Here is a 23,009-nt window from a genome sequence, read left to right as displayed (position 1 = left end):
TGGCGATAAATCTTACAAGATGGCCGTGAGGCTCTGTTACGTTTTATTATGAGCAACACAAATTAAAAATGTAGTAAGTAAGAGTAAGTTTTTTATTAAAATACTCAAAAACAAACTTCATTGTAAATCATTTGTGTCTACAGTTAGTATAAATTGAAGACTTTTTCGTTTAAAGCCTAGTACTCACATCGACGAAAACCGCGAGCTAACCATAGGAGTGAGCGGAGGCAAACAAGCGGCTAAAGCTTTTCGTCGGGTCTGTTTTTCAGCGCGGTACTCAGATGAGCTAAGGAAATACCAGAAAAAATACCAGATTTCGCGAGTGAATTTTCGATGAACGCCGTTAGCCGCGGCCCAAAGAATAAGAATTTTAATCTTTGGCGGTGTTAGTGCACAAGCGGTGGGGAATTTAAAAATTTTAAATGGAAGAAAAACCCCAAAAAAGGTTAAAGGAGGTCAGTGCAGGTGAAAAAGGACGCCTAATCCAAGCTGTTGCCCATTATTGTGGGATTTGACCGACAGGAAGCAATACCACAACAGGGGCAAATCCTCAGAATAGTTGAAGTGCTGGAGGAGATCCACTAGAGAAACCCAGTGGGAAGGAACATGCCGAGTGGGACTTCGCTCTCTACATGGACATCCTGCCGGGCGTGTCCTGGCAAAAAAAGTAAGATCTAGCCAAAATAATTTGGTTGCGTTTTACTAATAGAAGTATCTTTTCAGCAGAACCACCAGTAATATGATCTCCGAAGACCTCTCCATTAGGACTCCGTACACCATAACCACCAGCTACTTGGCAGCTTAAGCGGAGCTGGAGGACGCGCTGCCTTCTACAGTGAGGAGGAAAATAGGGCGCCTGCTAAGGAACAGTTGGAGAAGCCATGTCCAGCCACTGCCAGGATGCTGGCCGACTTCCTGCAGCATCAGCGGATCAACCCTGTTCCCAATCCGGCTCCCATTTCCTCAAGGTCCAATATGCCTATTGGGACTCGGAGTTGGACTGCGTTGGCGCGGGAAAGATGGCGAAGCATCCGTGGGACGAAAAGGAAGTATTAAACAACTAATTTACATAAATAAAAACATTCGTTGAACATTCCATCTATTTTTCATTTAATTTCTTTGTGTACCAGCAGACTCCTCCTTTTTAAATTTTTCCAATTGTTTTGTTTTCCGTTTGGCAACAAACCCAGCTGCTTGTCAGTAAGACCATGCTACATGCATTGCGGGTGAACTTTGAAAACTTCGGTCACACTACAAAGAATAAGATTTTTCGACTAGTGAAACTCTTAGCCGATCTGAGTACTAGGCTTAACAAAAAACATTGTCAGTAGATTCGGTCCCTGCTCTTATATGGTATGTTTTAATGTGAAATTACTGTTTCCAAAATAGAAATACTTTCATTTGAAAATTAAGGCGTTTGGAAGTGACCTTTATGTTTCCCTTAAAATCAGTATTTCGACACATATGCGAACTATATTTTTGTACAACAATCTTACCTTTTTAATTAAAAATCTATTTAAAATAAAATGTTGATCAAAGCTAACAGTAATAGCAGTGATAATGCGCATACCTTTGTATATAAGCGGGTGAGAGAAGTGCTTTAAGTATTTCCTTACAAATGTGAACCACCCTAATAAGTCAGTAAGGCTTCCTAGTCCATTATTGTCTGATTCAAACAACGGAAATATAAATATAGCACACAAACAACTTTCGAAAAACACGTGACTCATCTCGGCATTAAGCCAAATGAATTTGAAATCATGAGACCACTAGATTTCCGCATTTAAGCTTTTGGAGCGAGTTTGTCTTGATTTAAAAAACAGTTTGGTGACTTCTCCTTATTAAAGTATTTATGATTTTTATTAGAAAAAATAGCTAACCACAAAATTGATTATTATTTACATAAACGTTAACATACTATGGGTCACACATAAAATTTCGTAGTGCATATTTTAAGCATCCCTGCTTTAAATTGGTGAATCTATGTACATTGTACATACAGGACTTGTTTCTTTTTGATAAAAGTGTACGAAGCAACACTTTATACTAATATTTCTCAAGCGTTTTATTAAGATGAGAAAACGGTACTACAGAAATTTAAATGTAGCTAGGTTTAAAATATACATGTATGTATTTAAAGATGAATATTTCATAGTCTGAAGGAGCATTACAGCGTGGCGGCGGCAGCGAAATGGTTTGGGCCTACATTTATATTCAAAAAAATAACAATTAATATTGGAAAATGTAATAATTAATAAATATTTACCCAAATGATGCTCTAAAAAGTATTGAGGTAATACATATAATAATCATTCTCTGGAAAAGCACCACCTAAAAACAAAAGTTATTAAATTTGTTATATCATGATATGTCTGACGAAACATAAAAAATACCATTTTAGGGTTGTGTCATTTACCGTGGCATTCACATAGTTGGAGCATCGGACCGCCAAAGGAGTTGGTTGTTGTTAGTACCCCCATCTCAATCCAATAGAGAATTTGTGGTCTAACCTGCTGCCTTGCCATTTCATCAATAACGTATAAACATTGGATAAAGAAAACCACAGTTTTATACCCGTTCTGTAGAGTAAATTGGTATGTAATCGGAAGAAGGAAGTGTTTCCGACCTTTTAAAGTATATATGTTCTTGATCAGGATCGTTAGCAAAGTCGATCTAGCCATGTTCGTCTGTCCGCCCGTAAGCGCTGATATCTTAAAAACCATAAGAGATATAAAGTTGGGACTACGCCTGAAGATTCTAGAGGCTTTTGCGCAGCACAAGTTTATTTCAGCAGGGTGCCACGCCCACAAACGGCCATGACGCTAAAACCTGTCTAGAAACCACATTTTTAAAAAATATAAATTTGTGGTACACAAATTTGTAAATATGTATTGAATTTAAATTTAAATGTACATTCTATTAATCTGACCATTCGTTAAATAGTTATAAGCAAATAAAGGAATCGACGCTATGTGACTGAGTGGCGTAGTGTGCCATCTTGGGAACAGTCGCTTTGCTGCTTGCAGATCTCCATCTCCCTTCCTCCCCTTATTTGAGTAACGCGCATCTGATAGATAGCTATAGAGTTCTCTCTTATTTTTAAATTTGTTGGCCATTAAGCCTAGTGACAGGGAGTAACTCAAAAACTTGTTAGTTTTTAGGTCTGTATACTCGATATTTCGGCTAGCCTAATAACACAGGAACACAAAACTTAACTTTGTGAAATTTCCACGAAATATTTCTTGTTTTCCAAGATATTCGGGTGGTCCTGAGTAAAATACCCATACAAGGAGATTCTTAAAAAAAAAAAAAAAAAAACCAAGTGGTAGCTTATGACCGCCGACACGAAAATGTTGGTCGTGTTCCTTAGGTGGATTAGACATGATCAGGTCTATATAGCAATAAACGAAATTGACGCCACGATAAATCTTTGGAACATTTGCGTTGCGTTCTTTAGACCGGACGGCATGTTGAGGCCAAGTATAGTGTGAACGGTGTGACAAGGACTTCCAAGTTTCTTGAGATCGTTCTCCTCCCATATCGTTAAAATAGGGCGAATGCTTTAAGGTATCTCGGCAAGGAATAGTGCGCGAATTATTGACTAGCTGCTTGACTCAGGAGCGAAGGTTTCAGACCAGAACCTGCTCCTCCTTAAAGTAAACGGCGTAGCTTTGATTCGGCTGACTTTGCAAACTTATCGAACAACCGGGTCTTCAGAGTATCCTACTTGTTGCCGCTGGCGGGTGAGTATCTACAGCTGTGTTCATTAAAATAGCAGTGCGGCAGAGTCGAAACTATATAACTTTTTATAAGCATAGTCCCTTTTGTTAGTTGATCGCTACTACATTTATTTTGTAGAATGGATCATAGAGATACAAAACAAGCAAAAGCCCCATTAGATTTGGTCTGTTTTTGGGTTATTTTCATATTTTGCACAAGGGCACAATATTTTGGCTGTTCACTGAAATAGCAGTTTTTGATTTTCTTCCAGGAAAAGTCCCGAAAATGTTTGTAACTTGATGAAAATCGGGTTTAATTAAGGCCATTATAATAAATTGAACGATAATACACTATAACTATAGAAAAAAATTAGCTTTAGTGGGTAGAGGATCTCATTGCTTCAAGGGAGAAAGGAAATAATGATTAAGCTTAGAAAGGAGGGCAAAACGTATCAACATGTTCAGTGTCCCCTAAAATCTCCAGCCAATATGGTTTACAATGCCATGAATTATGATCCGATGCCCGAAAAACGTGATGCAATTCGGAAAACCACACTTGTAGAGGGCGTACGCATAGTGCGCTTCAGCAAAGCTTATCCTTTTGCACCCTGCAACACTATAAAAGCGACTCTGAGCTTGGGAATCAGTGATGGCACTATTTTCCGAAGTCTGTTAGATGAAAATTTTAATGCTAGAAGTCCACGAAAGGAGCCATTACTTGGTAAAAGACACCCCAAAGACAGGTAGACAGACAGGTATAGGGGTACTCCTACTTTTGTTAATTACTCTCTTCAAAATACGTCACTCGACCGTATATATTCCGTTAATGACTTAGGCGTTCTTCTGGACCCAAAACTTAAATTTGACTGCCACATATTGTCCACTGTCAAGAAGGCCATGAGTGTTCTTGGGTTTATAAAGCGTTGGTCAAAAGAATTTGATGACCCTTATACAACCAAATTATTATTTACCTCTCTTGTCCGTCCTATTTTGGAATATTGTTCTTCGGTTTTTAGTCCACAATGTGCACATTGACCGTATTGAGTCGGTACAAAAAAAATTTCTTCTTTTTGTCCTTCGTAGTTTTAACTGGGATCAAAACGTAAGGCTACCTTCCTATCAGAGCAGATTACTATTGCTTAATTTACCTACACTTGTAAATCGTAGAACAATGCTTGGTACTATTTAGAGGTGATATTGATTCTGTAGAACTTGTAAACCGCTTAACTTTCAATGTCCCTGCTAGACTAACACGAAATTATTATCCCCTAAATTTGCCACGATGTACATCAAATTTTTGTCTGCACAAGCCCTTTTGCGTTCTATGTAGTAATTATAACAACCTTTACCATTTAATTTGCACATCAACTTCTATCCCGGTATTAAAAACTAATATTTTAACTCATTTGCTTCATTCTTATTTGCTTCTTTTATTTTCATTTGTGTCCCGTCTCTATTTGTTTTTTGCATCTTCCTCGCGAACTCGCATTTTTGCCCAAATTGATAAAAGGGCCCCGCGCGTAACAAGCACGTGCTTGGTGTCGTTGGGCCACTTGTTTGTACTGCTCATAGTGCATCAACGTCCATCATATAAGTCACTTGAACTAGCCAACAGTCTAAGCTGGTGTTTTATGGTGGAACCGGTTCAAAATAGTATGTCCGTCGACCACCAAATACCGAGTACCACCCAAACCATACGCTCAAGACCGTTAAGCAGGTGGCCTTAAAATCATGGTATGGGCAAAGACCATAGAATATTCTTTGATCTTCTATGATCTTTGGTATGGGCATGTATCTCATACAGCGGTGTGGGCCCCATACATTTGATCGATGGGATCATGGACCAACATGATTACGTAAATATACTGAGAAACGTCATTCTGTCGTATACTGATGATGAAATGTCCTTAATATGGACATTTCAGCAGGACAATGATCCTAAACACAATAGCAAATTGACCAAGGAGTGCTTTAGCCAAAAAGAAATGGACGTAATGCCGTGACCAGCACAGTCCCCGGACTTAAATCCGATTGAGAACTTATCGGAGTACATACGCGTTATGTTGCCAAGAAATCCCCGACTTCTAAGCCACAGCTTTGGCAAGTTGTGAAGGAGGGATGAGGCCAAACTTCCCGCAAACGTAGCAAGGACTTGGTGGACTCCATGCCACGTATAACATGATATTGGGTCGTAATCAAATCGATATTTAGTAGGATTAAATGATTAATGAGCTATATTGAATTTTATTATATTTATAACCGTTACTCGTATAGTAAAAGGGTATACTAGATTCGTCGGAAAGTATGTAACAGGCAGAAGGAAGCGTTTCCGACCCCATAAAGTATATATATTCTTGATCAGGATCACTAGCCGAGTCGATCTAGCCATGTCCGTCTGTCTGTCCGTCCGGATGAACTTCGGATGAGATCTCGGAAGATAAGAGCTAGGCTATTGAGATTAGGCGTGCAGATTCCTGAGCTTCTTGCGCAGCGCAAGTTTGTTTCAGCAGAGTGCCACGCCCACTCTAACGCCCACAAACCGCCCAAAATTTTTGCTCCTACAGTTTTAATGCTAGAAAAAAATTTTAACTGAAATGTATTGTTCTCATCAATACCTATCGATTGACCCAAAAAAAAGTTCGCCACGCCCACTTGAACGCCCACAAACTTTAAAAATCGTAAGTATGAACGCGGATATCTCGGAAAATATTTAAGATAGAGAAATGGGATTTCAGATTTAGGCTTGAGCGCAGCGCAAGTTTGTTACGCGAATATGCCACGCCCACTCGAACGCCCAAAAACTGCCCAAGCCTGTGGCGCCCACAATTTTCATGCTAGATTTAAAATTTTTATTGAATGTATTGGTCTTGTCAATACCTATCGATTGATCTCAAAAAAAATTTGCCACGCCCACTCTAACGCCCATAACGCTTAAATCTTTCTACCGCCGGTAGGTGGCGCATTTCAATCTCGCTTTGCAGCTTGCATGTATCCCTTTGGTCCCTTTAGCTGAGTAACGGGTATCTGATAGTCGAGGTACTCGACTATAGCTTTCTTCCTTGTTTTCTTTTAAGACTGCTATTTCAATGAACACCATAATTCAGTCTTTCTTTTTTGTTATTATCCATATTTGCTAAAATATTGAAGTACCCAACAGGAAAAAACAATTAAATTATTTAAAAATAAATAATTAAAACTGTTGTATCTTAGTTTTGCCTCAATGTTGTGTTTATATAAGTGATTTTCAATTTTATACGTGCAGGTCGTAAGCACTGTTATTTCAATGAACACAGCTGTAGGTCCTCTGCAGCCAAAACAACGTCTGGATTTGTATGGAAATTTGCGAAAATATAGTCAAATCGTTGTGGACGCCGTGTAAACGAAGTGATCATTCCACTTGAGCGATCCAAAATTGCAGATTGTTGCTTGCGAATTTCGGGAAGTTGTTGTTGATCGTGAGATTGTGGTGGGTGGGCATACACTTTTCGGTGTGTTGGTAGCGTCACTTCTCTCTTAGCTGTACTACTGTGGGAAAAATTAAAGATTTTCAGTTTAAACTTCACAGGCCTAACATTTCGGGATAGCTCCTTTTTTCTTGATGACATCTGGGCCAAATTTCATGTCAATGTCTCTATCAGTAGTATAATTACGCTTGTATTTACCAAACGACCAAGATTGCATTTTTCGATTTTACGACCGAGAGCGCTCCTTTTCTTGCAAAAAAGTCGTCGCGTTGGTGTGTGTAAAACAATGCTTTCTGACAGGATAAGCTCAAATGCATGATTATGGGAGATGAGACTTGGATTTACGACCCTGAAATAACCGACCAATCGAGCGAATATCGTGCTAAAGGAAAGGCCAGACTGAAAAAAGCATATCAAAGTCGTTCAAATATCAGGGTCAAGATAAAAAACATTTTCGATTCTCTTGGTGTGGTGCACAATGAATTCCATAAATTTAAGCGTTATGCTTCGTTTGCGTGAAGCAATTCGTCTAAAGAGAGTATAATTATGGGCCAACTCTTGGTGTTTGCATAACGATAATGCATCGTCTCACACTGCACTCGTTCTTCGTGACTATTTCGCCAAAAACACGACGCATATCGTCCCGCACCGTATTCGCCTAATTTGGCTCCGTGTTGGCATAAGTGTATTTTACCGGGAGGGGCTTACTTTGAAGGAAATGCAATTTAATTAAAGGAATAAATTAAGCGCTTTCATTTTACAATCAAATTCACCCAACTTGCTTTTTTCCCGCAGAAGTATGTGTGTTTGGCTGAAAGTTGTGTGTGTATGTTTTAATTGTGCCTTATTTTGACGCAATTAAAGAGTATTTGTAGTCTGTTCAAGTTCAGGATCACCACTATAGTAACACGGGTTAGTTCCTACTGTTTCATTTACAAAGATTTACTCGTTCTATTTTAAGTTTGGTGTTTCCAGCCGAGTATGTGTAATGGTCGTAGTTTTTGTACAAATCCAAAGTAATGATTTACTGGGCTACGTTCGTGACATTTTTGTCACCTGCGCCATAAGCGTTAGCTTTACGAGTTTGTGAGCCGAACTTTCTAGACGAATACAGAATTGCAGCCAACTTTATTTACTTTCCAAGAAAAAACTCTATGCCCTTATATAAACCCATTCCAGTTGCCATACGTTCTCTTTTGCTGATCGACAAAAAACCGAAGTATAATGCGGTTTATGAAAATAAAAAGAAAACCCAAATCACAAGTGACACAACGTTTAATAAATCTTCTTCCCAGCTCGCAAGCGCAAAAAGTTGGGCAAAGAGCCGAAAACGCGGTTGAAGAACAATTCGTAACCGGGCGGCATCGACAACCGTGAATATCAGCCCTCTGAGATAAACCTGACATTTCTTGCAACAATCGCAAAAGGTAACCAAACCACACCTTATTTCTTACTTAGCTTTCACAAAACCTAACACAATCTCAAACAAAATTTGTTCTAGCGTGTTGTTTTGGCGCTCACTGAGCCCTCACTTTAGTGTGACAATCGTATGGTCTACTGGGGAAAATGGAAGTGCCCATCTAGCATGAAAATTGTGGGCGCCACAGGCTTGGGCGGTTTGTGGGCGTTAGAGTGGGCGTGGCATATTTGCGTAACAAACTTGCGCTGCTCACAAGGCTACGGAATCTAAATCTGAGATCCCAATTCTCTATCCGTGATAGTTTCCGAGACATCCAAGTTCATATTTACGATTTTTTTAAGTTTGTGGGCGGTTTGTGGGCGTATAAGTTGGCGTGGCAAATATTTTTTTTATCAATCGATAGGTATTGATGAGAACAATACATTTCAGTTAAAATTTTTATTCTAGCATCAAAACTGTAGGAGCCACAGTTTTAGGCGGTTTGTGGGCGTTAGAGTGGGCGTGGCACTCTACTGAAACAAACTTGCGCTGCGTAAGAAGCTCAGGAATCTGCCAAATCTCAATAGCCTAGCTCTCATAGTTTCCGAGATCTCAGCGTTCATCCGGACAGACAGACGGACAGACGGACATGGCTAGATCGACTCGGATAGTGATCCTGATCAAGAATATAAATACTTTATGGGGTCGGTAACGCTTCCTTCTGCCTATTACATACTTTCCGACGAATCTAGTATACCCTATGACTCTACGAGTAACGGGTATAAAAATATAAGCTTCTGGCCGAGGTTCGTTGGGTAAGATTATATAATTAAGTCAGTACATTTCGGATTGAAGCCGCGATCGGTCATACAAAAAATAGAAAGTAAAAGTGTCTTGATGTAATAGTGAGTTAAGTGAATTATGGTTTTAAAGGTTTAAAAATAAAAAAGTTATTTTTTTAAATCAAATAAAATTCATAAAATTAATTGACGCCCAACGCGGGGCGATAAAACGATTTAATGAAAAATAAATTCAATTTATAAACGGAACTCGCGCGGCCAACAACTCAACATTTTTAGTGAACAAATTAAGACACACCAACGACAACTAACAAAGTAACAGTAATCATTTTAATTTTAAATGGAAACAATAAATGAAATAAGACATTGAAAAATATAAAGTTTATAAATAGGTGGACCAAAGATCTTAACTCACGAAAAAAATAATCAAGAACACACTAAAATCAAAATTAAATCGAAACGCACAAAATAATGGATCCCATGGAACAAACCTAATTAAAAACAAGAAAGGAAGTATACTTCGGCAAGCCGAAGTTTGTATACCCTTGCAGTTATAATTATTAAATTTAATTCGAAACTCTTAAAAATACAAAAAAAAATATTTCCAATAGAATAAGATATATCAAAAAACACCGAAGCTATAATTGGTTTCATATTATTTCCCCACCAATTTTCAGATCGTTCCTATGGCAGCTATGTGGTATAGTCGTCCGATTTTGATAAAATTAAATTCGAAATCCAGAACGAATTAAAAAATGTTATTTCCAAGCGTAGGAGGTTATATGTTAAAAAAAACACCGAAGCTATAATTTGTTTCATATTATTTTCCCACCAATTTTCCGATCGTTCCTATGGCAGCTATATGATATAGTCGTCCGGTTTTGATAAAATTAAATTCGAAATTCAGAACTAATTAAAAAATGTTATTTCCAAGCGTAGGAGGTTATATGTTGAAAAAAATCACCAATGATATAATTTTTTAACATTTTTTCCGATTATTCCTATGGGAGCTATAAGATATAGTTGTCCGATCCGGCTGGTTTCGACTTATGCACGACTACCTGCAAAAGAAAGAAGACTTTTGGGAAAGTTTCAGCCCGATAGCCTTAAAACTGAGAGACTAGTTTGCTTAGAAATGGATGGACAGACGGCCAGACGGACATGGCTGGATCGACTCGTCTAGTGATGCTGATCAAGAATATATATACTTTATGGGGTCGGAAAGGTCGCCTTCACTGCGTTGCAAACTTCTGACTGAAATCATTATACCCTCTGCAAGGGTATAAAAACAACTAGCTGAAAGAATACAAAGAAGGAAGGAAGAGCTGTAGGGCATTCCCTCGGCATCAACATTGGAAAGAAACTTTTCTTAGACGATAGGAAGGAAGAACAACCAGAATAAAGACCCCATCGGACAGTATCATGAGGATATTTATAATTTTATAATCAGGATCTTTACATTAATAAATTTATGATATAAAAACTCATAGAAACTGTAAAGATGGTTTCTCAATTAAATTAAAGGAGTTAATTTGCCACGCCCACTCTAACGCCCATAACGCTTAAATCTGTCTACCGCCGGTAGGTGGCGCATTTCAATCTCGCTTTGCAGCTTGCATGTATCCCTTTGGTCCCTTTAGCTGAGTAACGGGTATCTGATAGTCGAGGTACTCGACTATAGCTTTCTTCCTTGTTTTCTTTTAAGACTGCTATTTCAATGAACACCATAATTCAGTCTTTCTTTTTTGTTATTATCCATATTTGCTAAGATATTGAAGTACCCAACAGGAAAAAACAATTAAATTATTTAAAAATAAATAATTAAAACTGTTGTATCTTAGTTTTGCCTCAATGTTGTGTTTATATAAGTGATTTTCAATTTTATACGTGCAGGTCGTAAGCACTGTTATTTCAATGAACACAGCTGTAGGTCCTCTGCAGCCAAAACAACGTCTGGATTTGTATGGAAATTTGCGAAAATATAGTCAAATCGTTGTGGACGCCGTGTAAACGAAGTGATCATTCCACTTGAGCGATCCAAAATTGCAGATTGTTGCTTGCGAATTTCGGGAAGTTGTTGTTGATCGTGAGATTGTGGTGGGTGGGCATACACTTTTCGGTGTGTTGGTAGCGTCACTTCTCTCTTAGCTGTACTACTGTGGGAAAAATTAAAGATTTTCAGTTTAAACTTCACAGGCCTAACATTTCGGGATAGCTCCTTTTTTCTTGATGACATCTGGGCCAAATTTCATGTCAATGTCTCTATCAGTAGTATAATTACGCTTGTATTTACCAAACGACCAAGATTGCATTTTTCGATTTTACGACCGAGAGCGCTCCTTTTCTTGCAAAAAAGTCGTCGCGTTGGTGTGTGTAAAACAATGCTTTCTGACAGGATAAGCTCAAATGCATGATTATGGGAGATGAGACTTGGATTTACGACCCTGAAATAACCGACCAATCGAGCGAATATCGTGCTAAAGGAAAGGCCAGACTGAAAAAAGCATATCAAAGTCGTTCAAATATCAGGGTCAAGATAAAAAACATTTTCGATTCTCTTGGTGTGGTGCACAATGAATTCCATAAATTTAAGCGTTATGCTTCGTTTGCGTGAAGCAATTCGTCTAAAGAGAGTATAATTATGGGCCAACTCTTGGTGTTTGCATAACGATAATGCATCGTCTCACACTGCACTCGTTCTTCGTGACTATTTCGCCAAAAACACGACGCATATCGTCCCGCACCGTATTCGCCTAATTTGGCTCCGTGTTGGCATAAGTGTATTTTACCGGGAGGGGCTTACTTTGAAGGAAATGCAATTTAATTAAAGGAATAAATTAAGCGCTTTCATTTTACAATCAAATTCACCCAACTTGCTTTTTTCCCGCAGAAGTATGTGTGTTTGGCTGAAAGTTGTGTGTGTATGTTTTAATTGTGCCTTATTTTGACGCAATTAAAGAGTATTTGTAGTCTGTTCAAGTTCAGGATCACCACTATAGTAACACGGGTTAGTTCCTACTGTTTCATTTACAAAGATTTACTCGTTCTATTTTAAGTTTGGTGTTTCCAGCCGAGTATGTGTAATGGTCGTAGTTTTTGTACAAATCCAAAGTAATGATTTACTGGGCTACGTTCGTGACATTTTTGTCACCTGCGCCATAAGCGTTAGCTTTACGAGTTTGTGAGCCGAACTTTCTAGACGAATACAGAATTGCAGCCAACTTTATTTACTTTCCAAGAAAAAACTCTATGCCCTTATATAAACCCATTCCAGTTGCCATACGTTCTCTTTTGCTGATCGACAAAAAACCGAAGTATAATGCGGTTTATGAAAATAAAAAGAAAACCCAAATCACAAGTGACACAACGTTTAATAAATCTTCTTCCCAGCTCGCAAGCGCAAAAAGTTGGGCAAAGAGCCGAAAACGCGGTTGAAGAACAATTCGTAACCGGGCGGCATCGACAACCGTGAATATCAGCCCTCTGAGATAAACCTGACATTTCTTGCAACAATCGCAAAAGGTAACCAAACCACACCTTATTTCTTACTTAGCTTTCACAAAACCTAACACAATCTCAAACAAAATTTGTTCTAGCGTGTTGTTTTGGCGCTCACTGAGCCCTCACTTTAGTGTGACAATCGTATGGTCTACTGGGGAAAATGGAAGTGCCCATCTAGCATGAAAATTGTGGGCGCCACAGGCTTGGGCGGTTTGTGGGCGTTAGAGTGGGCGTGGCATATTTGCGTAACAAACTTGCGCTGCTCACAAGGCTACGGAATCTAAATCTGAGATCCCAATTCTCTATCCGTGATAGTTTCCGAGACATCCAAGTTCATATTTACGATTTTTTTAAGTTTGTGGGCGGTTTGTGGGCGTATAAGTTGGCGTGGCAAATATTTTTTTTATCAATCGATAGGTATTGATGAGAACAATACATTTCAGTTAAAATTTTTATTCTAGCATCAAAACTGTAGGAGCCACAGTTTTAGGCGGTTTGTGGGCGTTAGAGTGGGCGTGGCACTCTACTGAAACAAACTTGCGCTGCGTAAGAAGCTCAGGAATCTGCCAAATCTCAATAGCCTAGCTCTCATAGTTTCCGAGATCTCAGCGTTCATCCGGACAGACAGACGGACAGACGGACATGGCTAGATCGACTCGGATAGTGATCCTGATCAAGAATATAAATACTTTATGGGGTCGGTAACGCTTCCTTCTGCCTATTACATACTTTCCGACGAATCTAGTATACCCTATGACTCTACGAGTAACGGGTATAAAAATATAAGCTTCTGGCCGAGGTTCGTTGGGTAAGATTATATAATTAAGTCAGTACATTTCGGATTGAAGCCGCGATCGGTCATACAAAAAATAGAAAGTAAAAGTGTCTTGATGTAATAGTGAGTTAAGTGAATTATGGTTTTAAAGGTTTAAAAATAAAAAAGTTATTTTTTTAAATCAAATAAAATTCATAAAATTAATTGACGCCCAACGCGGGGCGATAAAACGATTTAATGAAAAATAAATTCAATTTATAAACGGAACTCGCGCGGCCAACAACTCAACATTTTTAGTGAACAAATTAAGACACACCAACGACAACTAACAAAGTAACAGTAATCATTTTAATTTTAAATGGAAACAATAAATGAAATAAGACATTGAAAAATATAAAGTTTATAAATAGGTGGACCAAAGATCTTAACTCACGAAAAAAATAATCAAGAACACACTAAAATCAAAATTAAATCGAAACGCACAAAATAATGGATCCCATGGAACAAACCTAATTAAAAACAAGAAAGGAAGTATACTTCGGCAAGCCGAAGTTTGTATACCCTTGCAGTTATAATTATTAAATTTAATTCGAAACTCTTAAAAATACAAAAAAAAATATTTCCAATAGAATAAGATATATCAAAAAACACCGAAGCTATAATTGGTTTCATATTATTTCCCCACCAATTTTCAGATCGTTCCTATGGCAGCTATGTGATATAGTCGTCCGATTTTGATAAAATTAAATTCGAAATCCAGAACGAATTAAAAAATGTTATTTCCAAGCGTAGGAGGTTATATGTTAAAAAAAACACCGAAGCTATAATTTGTTTCATATTATTTTCCCACCAATTTTCCGATCGTTCCTATGGCAGCTATATGATATAGTCGTCCGGTTTTGATAAAATTAAATTCGAAATTCAGAACTAATTAAAAAATGTTATTTCCAAGCGTAGGAGGTTATATGTTGAAAAAAATCACCAATGATATAATTTTTTAACATTTTTTCCGATTATTCCTATGGGAGCTATAAGATATAGTTGTCCGATCCGGCTGGTTTCGACTTATGCACGACTACCTGCAAAAGAAAGAAGACTTTTGGGAAAGTTTCAGCCCGATAGCCTTAAAACTGAGAGACTAGTTTGCTTAGAAATGGATGGACAGACGGCCAGACGGACATGGCTGGATCGACTCGTCTAGTGATGCTGATCAAGAATATATATACTTTATGGGGTCGGAAAGGTCGCCTTCACTGCGTTGCAAACTTCTGACTGAAATCATTATACCCTCTGCAAGGGTATAAAAACAACTAGCTGAAAGAATACAAAGAAGGAAGGAAGAGCTGTAGGGCATTCCCTCGGCATCAACATTGGAAAGAAACTTTTCTTAGACGATAGGAAGGAAGAACAACCAGAATAAAGACCCCATCGGACAGTATCATGAGGATATTTATAATTTTATAATCAGGATCTTTACATTAATAAATTTATGATATAAAAACTCATAGAAACTGTAAAGATGGTTTCTCAATTAAATTAAAGGAGTTAAACCTGAAAATGTAATAAGTCAAGTTTTTCTGCAGGTGGTTTAGCCATAACCGCAACCTAAGAGTCGAATTAATAAACAGATTAATTAATGTTCAATTGAGCGAAATGAGCAAGAAAATAGATAATTTTGAAGGAAAGTTAGCTACAGATACAAACAATCGCCTTAACAATTTTACGAAATAAAATCATGGGAGCTGCACACGACGCTTAAACCACTCATGGCACCGTTTTAAATGTTCAAACAATCTTGTCATATTCTTGAGTCCGAATAAGGTATTCTTAGACAGGGACGAATGTCAGATACTGAATACTATAACGATGTCAATAAGAAAATTACTTTACTAATAAAGAAAACCATAATGACATACAGAAAGGACAACATAATTACCACAAAAAGAAACGAAACAATAGGGAGCAATGCTCTACGAATTTTTATCTCTGGACTAAATGGTTAAGTCTCAGAAACCCTTTTCTTATTAAATCCACCGGATTTATTTGCACAATGCTTTGGCAAAGGTCCAGGAATTGGAATCAAGCAATTTCCGTGCTCAATTTGCAAAATGTATTATGGACCTAAAAGTTAAAAAAAGATCAGGGAAATATCTTGAAATAATGATACTAAAGGAATGGAAAGTAATTGGAATTATAATCAAAATATTAATTGGCCAAAAAATAGGAATTTTTGGCAAAACAAAAATCAGAATAACAGTCAAAATAAACAAACTATCGAGCCAATGGGCGTTGATCCATCGCTCCAAATTCAAAATAAACCTAGTAATAATTGGCAAAATAATAATCATAAAGCAGATATATAATAATAACACCAGTTTAACAAAAAATACCGACGAAATACGCCTTGAAGGCGACCCTGGTTTTCCGGTAAGGTACATCTCCCTGATTAAAAAAGGGCACTTAAAATTTTTTCAATTGGACTCCTTTTTTTTAGGTGTATAAAACGTTTTTCGCACTTTTTTATTTTCTAACTCGAGTTCTGATAAACCGATTTCGGTCATCAAAGACTTATTTTACAGGTAATAGAATGCCCTTTAACTATACACAGCATTGAGTTCCATCCATTAGTTTACAATCTACACTTCGTCAAAGTAGAAAAGGGCATTCTATTACCCGTAAAATGAGTCTTTGATGTCCGAATTCGGTTTATCAGAACTAGAGTTAGAAAATAAAAAAGTACGAAAAACGTTTTTTACACTTTAAAAAAAATTGATACCATACAAAAAAATTTACGTGCCCTTTGCTTAATCAGGGAGATGTACCTTACCGGAAAACAAGGTCGCCTTCAAGGCGTATTTCGTCGATTCTTTTTTGTAAACTGGTGTAATAATCGAAATAATAATCGTTCAAACTATTGTCGTATAAACCAAACCAGCAAGACAACTCATGCTTCCAAAAGGGAACCGGAAGGAACTGTTAATCAACCCGCTAATAAGGTAACAAAATTAATTAATAATTTAATTACCAATAAACAAAGAAGAACTTACAGTTCATGGGTATTCCAGTATTAAATATTAACACTATATAAATATATTTGATACAAGACATTTTTTTTATGAAATCGACGTAATGGAAATCGGACCTACTGATTGGGTTTAATCTATTAAGAAAAATTGGTGTTAAAATAAATATAGAAATGGGAGGTTAGAAATATAAAGGGAAGACAAAAAGTGATTGTGAAATTCAAGAAGAAAAAAAACGAAATATGTTTAATCGAAACAGATAATACTCTTCCATTAAACAAATTTATTATAACAAATATGGATAAGAAAAGTTGCGAAAACACAGATTCGATATTTGTAGAAAATAACGAGAAAAATTTTGGATCAAAAAATCATGAACACGTCGACGTAGAAATATCCGTCAATAAAGAATTAAAATTTGGGATCAGAAAATACTAAACACGCCGACGACGATTTATCCGTAAATAAAAAAGTAAAAAAATATGTAGAATTAAAAAACTTGGGATCAGAAAATACTAAAGACGCCGACGACGATTTATCCGTAAATAAAAAAGTAAAAAAAAAAATGTAGAACTATAGAGACAAAGGGAAATAAAATGAATAGTATTTAAATTTCAAGTGTTAATCAAAAAGAAGTTCTGGAAAAGAAAATAATTGACATAATAGAAGAGGAACGCTCAAAAATAAATTTACAAATTGTATTTCGAACCGATATTCAGTTTCAGATTTCGGTAATAATTAAATCAATAGAATGCTTAAGGAAAATATTATAAGACCAAGTAGAAATCCTTATAATTCACCATGGTACCCAAAAAAGGTCAAAATGAAGATGGCAGTCCAAAACATGGACTGGTAATAGATTACAAAAAAATAAACGAAAACACCATACCGGACAGATACCAGATGCAGGACCCGTCTGTAATATTAGCTTATTTAGGGAAGGCTAAATAATTCTCAACAATCGATTGGAAATCAGAATTCCACCAAATTTTAATGACAAATCTGTATCTAATCAGATATTGAAAAAAAAACAGTATTTTCTATGCATAATTTGAAAATTTGAATTTTTTCGAATGCCTTTTGGGTTAACGAATGCATCGAGAATTTTTTAAAGAGCAATGGATGATATCTTAAGGAAACAAGTGGGAAAAACCTGCCATGTTTATATGGATGATATTAAATTATGAAAATATAATATAAATAAATATGAAAATTTTTCTCGAAAAACATACATTGTTTCTCATAAGGTATTTAAAACGGAACTTGAAAAAATTGCCTGTTACAAAATATCCGATTTCACGAAATATTAGGGAACTCCAAAGATTTCTAGGCCTAACAGGCTGTTACAAAAATTTTCCGTAACTACACAAAAATTGCTAAGCCATCAACAAAATATCTAGTAGGGGAAAATGCAATTGTCTCTAAAAGAATGTCTACAAAAAATTTCAACTAACTAATTAAATAAAAGAAAATCTAATAGTACAGTTAGAATTAGTTCAGCCAGATTATTGTAAAAAAAAATTCGTTTTACCAACAGACGCATCAGGCGTAGCTATCGGGGCAGTATTAACACAGGATAATAAGCTAATTACTTTCTAATTTCTAAAACATTAAGTAAAACAAAACAACTTTATGCCACGAAAAAAAAAAATTGTTAGCCGTACTATGCGCTTTAAAAATCCCCGAAATTATTTATATGGAGTAATTAATTATTAATTATATGGAGTAATTAAATAAATACGACATAGAAGTTATTAAAATAATTTTATCACAGATAATTTCAACAAGATTAAAAAGGGTAATAAATGAGTTAGGCACGGTGTGGAAATGGTTGGCTGGATATCCGAATCATGATGATTTCATTAAAGTATTAAATAAGATCGATAACTCATTGATAATAATAATTTATTATCAGTTCCGAATTGTTCAAAGAAATAGAATCTCTTTATGAAGATTTTTAAAAAGGTTTTATTGAACAAGATTTACCATTTAGAAAACATCGCTTACGATTATTGACATTTGCCCTGCAAAGTCTAATTGGTACTATCTCATTGGCAAAAATGTATGTTTTTAATATAAAAAAATTTGGACAATGAATACATCAAAGAAATATTAAAACACGAGCAAAAGCCACTTATCGCCGACTCAATGGATATCTTTGTATTCACTGCATAAAAACATTTAGCACTTTATATAAAGTACCCAATAATAAAAAACAGATGCGACATATTTTACGCTAGAGCCATTTCCCATGCCGATGGAAAATTATTAATAAGCAATTAAGTCGCAAAATGCGCAAATGCAAAAAAGAGATCGTGTCGTTTGGGCCACTTGTTTGTACTGCTCTTAGTGCATCAACGTTCAACAAATAAAACGAAAGTCATAATGAATCGGGACGATCCACCTCAGAAGGGGGACAGTAATCAGTCTATTCCGGATTGAAGCCGCGATCGGTCATACAAAAAATAGAAAGTTAAAGTACCATTATGTAATATTGAGTTTAGTGAGTTAAGGTTTAACACCAATAAAATAAAAAATAACAGAATAATTTTTTAAATCAACGAAATATCATAAAATTTATTTTCATACCTTGATCAAGGCTGAAGGGCCGGTGGTAGGAGGAAACACAATTTCTGATACCATTATGTACAAAAAAATGTATTTTTGTGTAACCGAATACAAAATTTCTTCTATTTTAAGTTTACAGCCAAAATAATCCCAAACCGCTAATAGCAATTTCTGTTACAGTCTGATCTCCAGGACACGCAATTGGAGTACAACAATTTTAACTAACAATGTTTATAATGAGTTTCAAGTTAAAGTCTGCCTTTTGTTCCGAGTTTCAACAGTCGGCTCGGAAGGGTTTTTCATCCTGATATTTTAAAAACTACCGAGAACCCCGTAAGTGATTTACTAAAAATACCTTACCAGGGCTATAATTTTTGAAAAAAAAATTATTTTTGTTGTTCCTAAAGATTTTATCTAATAGAAAAGTAAGCGCAACTGTACATAATTTCTGTGGCTTCACTGAGGGAGAAAATTGGTTGAAATAGGCTAGAGCGACATTTTAACAAACATATCGGAACACTTGTCTGGTTAAGAATGACTTTGGATATTATTATGTGGATTAATTAATAATAATATTTTTTTACGGTAAGTTGTTTCATTTTCATTAATTTTGTTGTCACCCTGTGAATTTCAAAAACTTAAAATTAAGCTGTATTGAACTTTTCACGAAATTTTTCCCCTAAAAATATTTGGAAATATTAAATTTGTTAGTCCTTGCGCAAGGGTCTGAAAAACATTTTGTGCAGGGTGGAAAAAGTGTTTGCCACCCACTTGAGTATACTCGTATAAAGAACTTTGGCGGTCTAATTCCTTGCTTTACCCTTAATTGCAAATAATATTTGAATCTAATAATTGATTTATTGGGGTATCAGATTAGAAAATATTAATATACATTGATTATACATAAATATTTTCTTGTTTAACTTTTTGCTGTGGACTAAAATGATCCGGAACTGTCTGATACGGAGATTATGTTGAACAATATCTGTGTTACGTTTATTTTGCCAAAAAATGTTGGGGATCTAAATAAATACCACTAAATTTTTGGGACAAATTTTCAAGAAATGCTTTTTGGATAGACTCTAGACATTATAAAAAGGAAGCAGCCCTTTGGCGGAAATATCCAGATAAAGCATACAAGGTGTGCCTTAAAAGTTCCCAAACTTTATTAATCAAATTAAAACTACAACCGATTTTTGCGTATTTGTTGTTGTTGAGTTGATGGTTAAAATTTCATTTATGTCAAAAAATCGGTCACAATTGTTGATCGCTGAGAGGCGAATTATCATTATCCTCACTGTTTTGTACCGATGGTACAACCATACTGACACATTGGACGCTATAACAGCACTTACACCCTTTCAAATGTCATGAAAATTGGAGGGAATGTCAATAAAATATGCACCCTTCCAACACAACACTCTCACAAAGAGGTGGCATTACTAGGAAATACCCTGGACCAAAGGTTCGGGAACTTTTAAGACACATATTGTAAGGGCTTTGTTAAGACCTGTAAGCTGTTTCAAGGAGAGTTAATAGCCGTAGAAAAATATAAAACTATTCGAAAAACAAGAGAGGCCTGGACTATTAGATACCCGTTAATCAGCTAAACAGAGTTTGAGAGGGATGGAGACGTGTTTTCTTGTGGCTAGTGCCACCTAGCGCTACTACTAGCGGCTTCGTGGTGTATTAGTGAAAACAGCTGATTTTCTGCATGTGGTGTGCAATGATTTTTTTGTTTTGCTGCATGCTTACCATGCAAGGTGCCTTGACTATGCGGGCCTGGTACGCGATGCAATTAACATGAGTGGCTTCCGCTACTACTGTGATAATTGCGTTGCTTATAAGAACCAGGCAATCTCCGTAATGCAGCTCACTAAAAGCACTGTTACCGAAGTAATCCGAAACAGCCGTATGAATACGAACCTGCATGATGCGCTTGAGTCGCAGCTTACTAGCCGCGTCCTATCTGAGCACGATTCTCGTAAGCTTAAGAGATCGCAGTAGTGAAGCCATTAATGCTGTAGTACCAAAACCTTTCACATGCGTAGTTCCAAAAACAACTACCTGTGTTCCGCAGTGGAAACAAATATTTGTTTCATGGCTGATTTCCCTTCATCTCTTGACATAACGGCCTATATCCGTAACAAAATTCAGGTTGATGATCTAAGCGTCGAACAAATTAAATTTTCATATGCTATGAATGTATCGTCATTTAAGATCGGTATTACTCGTGCTCATTTTGGAACTACGCGACTTAATTGTCTATTGTTATGTTGTCGTTAAATATCCGCGATTTCATGCATTTTGTTGAGCTACAGCTGCATCGCTCCTAATTTCCTTTCAACTCTTTTGAGGACAATCTGCTGTTCTTGCTCTACTACTATATCCCAGTGAAGGCCTTTCCCAGGTTCAACAAATTTGGCCATCATCGGACCTAAACGTAATGCTTTTTAGGCAATTTTTAATGCGTCCTAGACTTTTTTTTAATATTTCGGAAGCAGTAGTTCTTATTAATTAAATCTATCATTTTACCTGTACCTATATGTGACATCTCTTCATGGTATTTGTAAAATACGTGGTTATCCATTTTCATAGAAAAGAAGTCTACCATCATTTGATTTTATATATACCACGCCCTTTCTCACTTCGTATAATTTGAGATCAGGTGATTCTAGCAAGGTCTTAACATTTTTATACCCGTTACTCGTAGAGTAAAAGGGTATACTAGATTCGTCGTAAAGTATGTAACAGGCAGAAGCAAGTGTTTCCGACCCCATAAAGTATATATATTCTTGATCAGGATCACTAGCCGAGTCGATCTAGCCATGTCCGTCTGTCCGTCTGTCCGTATGAACGCTGAGATCTAGGAAACTATAAGAGCTAGGCTATTGAGATTTGGCGTGCAGATTCCTAAGCTTCTTACGCAGCGCAAGTTTGTTCCAGCAGAGTGCCACGCCCACTCTAACGCCCACAAGCCGCCCAAAACTGTTGCTCCTACAGTTTGGTGGTAGAGAAAAAATTTTAACTGAAATGTATTGCTCTCGGCAATACCTATCGATTGACCCAAAAAAAAGTTTGCCACGCCCACTTTAACGCCCACAAACTTCAAAAAATCGTAAGTATGAACGTGGATATCTCGGAAACTATCAAAGATAGAGAATTGGGATCCCAGACTTAGACTCCGTAGCCTTGAACGCAGCACAAGTTTGTCACGCAAATATGCCACACCCACAAACATGTGGCACCCACAATTTTCATGCTAGATACAAAATTTTAACTGAACTGTATTGGTCTTGTCAATACCTATCGATTGATCAAAAAAAATTGCCACGCCCTTTCTAACGCCCATAACCCTTAAATCTGTCTACCGCCGGTAGGTGGCTAAATGCTGCATCTTTTTACCTGCCCTTTAACTCAGTTCATGATCATAATTCGGAAGCTCTAACGCCCATTATGCTGTTCAATTGTGTTCAGAGTCTGAAGAAAAACATAGCGATAAGAAACGACCTGTACTTAGTTGATTCTCGTATACACCGAATTTTATTTCATCAATGTCCTGCTTAGTAGCAACATTTTTAAATTTGTCATCTAATAATTGTGGACATGAAGTTCATAGCCTGTTTTTACTGATGCCAATTTCCAAGCTGAAACTGATTTTATTAATATAATTATTCTAAATTCTAATTGTTCAGTCTACAAACTGCGGTTTTCTGTTACATGGAAATTTCCTTTGTCTTATAGTTAATTTCCATTGGTA

At 36.6% G+C, this 23,009-nt stretch overlaps 1 long non-coding RNA gene across 6 annotated transcripts in view; it reads right to left on the bottom strand.

Moving 5' to 3' along the window:
* Window positions 1-1,848: 1,848 nt before the first annotated feature.
* LOC119559658 overlaps window positions 1,849-23,009 on the bottom strand; it is a 36,754-nt gene continuing 15,593 nt past the window's right edge. For 2 of the 6 annotated variants that reach the window (XR_005220904.1, XR_005220905.1), the window contains exons 2-4: window positions 2,417-2,711; window positions 2,267-2,331; window positions 1,850-2,202 (exon numbers count right to left, since the gene is read on the bottom strand). This is a non-coding gene — a long non-coding RNA (uncharacterized LOC119559658). Of the gene's footprint in view, window positions 2,203-2,266; window positions 2,332-2,393; window positions 4,595-23,009 lie in introns of those variants that run through there. The other 4 variants (XR_005220903.1, XR_005220901.1, XR_005220902.1 and 1 more) reach the window with 4 other exon arrangements.

This window comes from Drosophila subpulchrella, unplaced genomic scaffold (assembly GCF_014743375.2).
Source record: "Drosophila subpulchrella strain 33 F10 #4 breed RU33 unplaced genomic scaffold, RU_Dsub_v1.1 Primary Assembly Seq28, whole genome shotgun sequence".
Classification (NCBI taxonomy): domain Eukaryota; kingdom Metazoa; phylum Arthropoda; class Insecta; order Diptera; family Drosophilidae; genus Drosophila; species Drosophila subpulchrella.
This window is presented reverse-complemented; position numbering and strand designations above follow the sequence as displayed.